The following is a 5,921-nucleotide window of genomic DNA, read 5'->3' as shown; positions in this document are numbered from 1 at the left end:
AAAAATTAAGGCCTTGTGTGGCCTCAACAACAGCGCCCCCTCCATCCCGGGCGTATCTCACCTCCCGCCACCTGAAGCAGCCGAGGCCATCAATCTCCACTTCTCGGCCATCTGTCAGTCCCTCCCCAGCCTGGACCTGACCTCACTCCCAGCTTACCTGCCGCCCCATCACCACTCCCCACGGTTGAGGCCTATGAGGTCGCCAGGTCACTAAGCCAACTTAAAACAAAGCGGTCCACCACGCCCACTGATCTCCCCATCAAACTGTACCAGGAGTTTGCCCCCGAGCTGGCCACCCCCCTCGCCTCTATTTTTAACGCTTCCTACCGTCAAAGTCAGTGTCCTGCTGACTGGAAAACAGCATGTCACTGATTCCCAAGACCACCACCCCTCAATCACTAAGTCACTTTAGGCCTATTTCCATCACCCCTATTCCCAGCCTCCTGTGTTGCCTTCATTTTCAAGTGGACATTCACTCACCTTGCCCCCCCTCACAGACCCACAACAGTATGACAATATTAAGTCGATCTCCACCACACACTGTCTAATTAATCTCCTGGACTTTGCCCACAGAAACCTTGAAAAAAGCAAAACATCAGTTTCTCTTGCTCTTATTGATTTCAGGAAGGCTTTTAACCTAGTTCACCATACCACAGTCATTAGTAAAGCAATCAACCTAGGGCTTCCCCCAACTTGGTGTTCTGGCTGGCGGACCTCCTGTACCAGCGCAGTCAGGAGGTGAGATATCAGGGAGTGGCCTCCCCTCCTCTACACCTTACTTGCGGGGTACCTCAGGGGTCAAAATGGGCCCTTGCTTCCTTATCCTAATTAATGACGCCCTGACCCACACACCCCACCGCTGGAAGTACGTGGACGACACCACAGTGGGAGTAACAGTTGACAACAGCAACCCAGATTATTCCCACCTCCAGGAAACACTACACAACCCACACATGGACAACACAAAACATGGTCACCATCAACGACACCAAAACTACACTCCTACACATCAACACCTCCTCTGCCCCTGTTTCCCCCCCTGTGGTGTCCATCAACGACAATCACCTCCGGGTAGTTACATCAGCAAAACTACTTGAGTCACCCTGGACAACAAGCTCACATGGAAGGAGCACGTCTCCCAGCTCACCAGATCTGCCACCTATAAACTGTACCTGCTGAGGAGACTCAAAACGCTGGGGGCCCTGAGTGTGCGCTGGCGAGCGTGTACTCCTCGTTCATCCTCCCAAACTGACATACGCGTCCCCAGCGTGGTCTTCCTCCATCAACATCACGCAGCGCCGCCAACTTGAACGCGTCCAGAAGCGAGCCTGCAAAATCATCCTGGGCCCTCACTACACCAGCTATCAGGACGCCCTCGACTCCCTCCATCTCACCAGCCTACAACACCGTCACGAGACCCTACTACACCGGTTCGCAACCAAGCTTCTCAACCAGCCCAGACACAGACACATCCTCCCACCCGCAGTGAACCGCCCTCAGCACTCAGTGCGACACCACAACATTATTGCCCGATACGGGCACGGACTGACCGCTATAAGAACAGCGCAGTGCCCGTGATGGTCAAATATATCAACAATGCAAATTAAGAGCAGCACAATTTGTATGTTTTGTAAATATTTTTCATTAGGACTTGTTGTTGTTATTATGATTGTTATTATGATTATTATTATTATTATTATGATTACTATTATTATTATCATTATTATTATCGTGATTATTATGATTATTATTATTATCTTTACTATGATTATTGCTATTATTGTTATTTCTATTTTCCTTTTTATTTTCGATCATACTACTTTGTTCATTTGTCTCATTCATTTCATTTCATCCTCCATTGATGTATATTTTCAGCTCTAGGGCTGCCTGGTACTTCATGAAATAAACCGTTTATTATTATTATTATTATTATTATTATTAGTGAAGTGGTAGCTGATGTTTCTGGTTGTGTTATTGAAGTGTTAGCTGGTGTTTCTGGTTGTGTTATTGAAGTGGTAGTGGGTGTTTCTGGTTGTAATAGTGAAGCGGTGGTGGGTGTTATTGGTTGTGATAGTGAAGTGGTAGTGGGTACATCGGAGATATCACCACATCCTGTGCAAGTCCACTGTATGTCGATCTTTGACTGCACGGCTTGTCTGTATTCCTCCTGGGAAATGCCAGTGTGGCAGGTCCAATGCTGCCACTGTTCACACACATCACACTGGAGGGCTTGCTGCTTAGGTCGAACTTCCCTTCGGCAGGTGATGCATGGGTAAGGAACAACCCTACAAGCAATACAAGAACACAACTTAAAAAATGCAAAGTAATGGAAGGAGATAAAAACACACGACCAAAAGTTGCCAATCACTTGATGTTGCCGAAAGCGAAAGATATATGATACCTGTCCATGTGCAGCTTCCTCGTGATCATCCTTGATACCGTAATTATGTCAAACGAGTAGTAGCTCTGTAGCGTCCAGTATGGTAACTTCAGTAAGCAAGTGTTAATTTCTAATTTCGTTAAAATCTTCCCTCACAATAATACTATAAAGTTAATGAAATGCCAGAATTTAGGTGATTTGAGAGCTGGAATAGGGAGAGACATCAGTGTGTACACCCTCTTTAGCCAGCTTGGAGAGTGAGACTGAGACAGACAATAATCATAAGGGTCTGAACCCACTACAAGGTATAGGAAACCTGAATCATGAACCTGAACCGTATTGATTTGAACAAAGTATTGACTGATGAATAGTTTCATTTTTGCGCCTGAGTGAGACGTACACACAGTATACTGTTTCTGATTCACGAATTAGAAACATATGTTATACGTCATATTTTAAACATACGTTATATGTCATATTTTATTATGATAGTATTTTGTTAGGTGATTATAATATTATGTTATGTGGACGATTCGACAGAAAATTCGGGCGTTTGACGGGACGTGATTTTGGGCGGATCGACGATGTCGTCGAATTGCACCGCCGTCGAATCGTCCTGTTACCGTCAGGCAGCTCACCTGGGCCACTCACCTGCCAGGGTGCAAGGGTGTCAGGCAGCTCACCTGGGCCACTCACCTGCCAGGGTGCAAGGGTGTCAGGCAGCTCGGTATTATTCTAGTGTTTGCCCATACTCACCCCTCGCAACCAAAATTGGCTAGGGGGCCATTGAGACTTCGGGGAATGTGGTGGTAAACATGAAATGGGTCGCAAATGCATAGTTTTTGAGTTATGAGGGGTTGAAAAATACCCTAGATGTAGGGAAATTCCTTACAATTACTTAGATGTAGGGAAATTTCATACATTCCGGGTTTTTTTTACAACATCAGCAACATTAGCCATCAGCCCACGCATGTGAGACCAGGTCCACCACGCGTGGTTATTATTTTTCTAGAACACGCACCTTTACCTAATACTATTACCGATGGTACGCTTAGTTAGCCATCAGCCCACGCATGTGAGACCAGGTCCACCACGCGTGGTTATTTTTTTTTTAGAACACGCACCTTTACCTAATACTACTACCGATGGTACGCTTGGTTAGTGATGGTACGCTTAGTTAGCCATTAGTCCACGCACGTGAGACCAGGTCCACCACGTGTGGTTATTTATTTTTTTTAGAACACGCGGGGTTAGATACACGGGAGCTTAGGGTCAAAGGAGCTGCCTCGTACAGGCCTACCGGCCTCTTGCAGACTCCTACGTTCTTATGTGCGCATTATACATTCAGTGGAGAGAGAGAGAGAGAGAGAGAGAGAGTATCCATATCACCGAGATTTCCAATCAGGCATCATTAACAATAATAAAGGTAAGTTTGCAGCTGTTATTGGATAAGACGAAACACAGACCCTTAAAAACACTCCAAAGAAGAAAAAAAATCATTAAAAATTTGTACATTCGGTGTATAACGCGCAGGGCTAAACTTTCAGGCATTTTTTATGTGAAAAAGGTGAGCGTTATGCATTCAGTGGAGAGAGAGAGAGAGAGAGAGAGAGAGAGAGAGAGAGAGAGAGACAGAGAGAATATCCATATCACCGAGATTTCCAATCAGGCACTCAGTCTCAGCCTCACTCGTCTGAGAAAGAAATGAGGGACAGCATGAGCGCCTGGCTAGTATTGGTACCGGTACCGGTACCGTACTGTATAGCTGGTACCGTTACTACCGGTACTGGTACCGTTACCTGCCCACCCCTATTGTTGAGTAGCGTGGCAGCGTGGGTACTGTATTGTTGTTCAGGTGGTGCGCGGGAAGAACTGAGCTCAGCTGCAGGTGCAGCGCGCGTGTGAGTCCAGTTGCGTGAGACAACTGGTGGCCACTCCATAAAATATCGCGTATAAGTGGAAAAAACGTGTAAATTAAACATTTATTTGGATTTTGGACCCCGCGTTGTTTAATTCTTACGTCAATACATATTGATCAGGCTTCTGTGACACACACTATATCCAAATCATTTTCTATTATATTCTCCACCTCTACTAATTTAGATTTACTAATCCCTTGTATATTAATCAGCTGTATATTGTATTTACTAATTATGTTTTCTCATTTTGATTAAATGTGCCATTTGTGTTTTCCTCTTTTCCCTATTCAAGCTGCACACTGCTTTCCTCTCATGAGTTTGCCGTCCCTGATGTGCCATTTGTGTTTTCCTCTTTTCCCTATTCAAGCTGCACACTGCTTTCCTCTCATGAGTTTGCCGTACCTGATGTGCCATTTGTGTTTTCCTCTTCCCTATTCAAGCTGCACACTGCTTTCCTGTCATGAGTTTGCCGTCCCTGATGTGCCATTTGTGTTTTCCTCTTTTCCCTATTCAAGCTGCACACTGCTTTCCTCTCATGAGTTTGCCGTCCCTGATGTGCCATTTGTGTTTTCCTCTTTTCCCTATTCAAGCTGCACACTGCTTTCCTCCCATGAGTTTGCTGTCCCTGATGTGCCATTTGTGTTTTCCTCTTTTCCCTATTCAAGCTGCACACTGCTTTCCTCTCATGAGTTTGCCGTCCCTGATGTGCCATTTGTGTTTTGCCCTGTTCCCTATTCAAGCTGCACACTGCTTTCCTCTCATGAGTTTGCCGTCCCTGATGTGCCATTTGTGTTTTCCTCTTTTCCCTATTCAAGCTGCACACTGCTTTCCTCTCATGAGTTTGCCGTCCCTGAGGTGCCATTTGTTTTCCTCCTTTCTTTCTGAGTCATGTCCTTCACCACTGCTACTTTCTTGGTCCATTCTTTTCTTGTGTGTTTGAGATTTCTTGCATTCTTTAACACTTTCCATTTCACGTCCTCATCTTCCATCACCAGCAGGGTCGGCCTGTTGGCGGCCCTGTCTCTCTGCCCAGCCTGATCACCTGTTTAATTAATGGTTTCTTCCACCTTCATTTCCTCAAATGCCTCACAACACTTTCTCTCATCCACTTCTTTATTTGCTTGATCTGTTTCTCCCTCACTTTCTTCCAAATTGTATATTGTTAAATTATTCCTCCTTTTTCTTTCTCTAGTCTGTCAGGCCATCAAGCCCCTCAACACCACCACCACCACCACCACCACCAGCATCATGGAGGCTGCAGGGAGGGGCAGCAGGATGGCAGGACAGAGACAGGTGATGAAGAACATGAACACTGGCGGCAGCCCTGAGGAGTGTCCAGTGTGCCTGACAGGCTATGATGGCACCGTGCAGCGGCCGCGCAACCTGCCCTGTGGCCACACTGTCTGCACGCTGTGCATAGACCAGCTGGAGGAGCAGGGCCGTGTTGCCTGCCCAGAGTGCCGCGTCAGCCACGCCGTGCCCGAGGGAGAACAGTTCCCTGTCAACTATTCTGTTGAGGCCTTCATAAGAATGTTGAGAGACGCTGAGGAAGCAGCAGCAGCAACAGCCTTGCCGCCACCCAGTGCCGGGGAAGGAGCAGCAGCAGCAGCAGCAGCCTCGCC

This window comes from Eriocheir sinensis, chromosome 42, assembly GCF_024679095.1.
Source record: "Eriocheir sinensis breed Jianghai 21 chromosome 42, ASM2467909v1, whole genome shotgun sequence".
Lineage (NCBI taxonomy): Eukaryota > Metazoa > Arthropoda > Malacostraca > Decapoda > Varunidae > Eriocheir > Eriocheir sinensis.
This window is presented reverse-complemented; position numbering follows the sequence as displayed.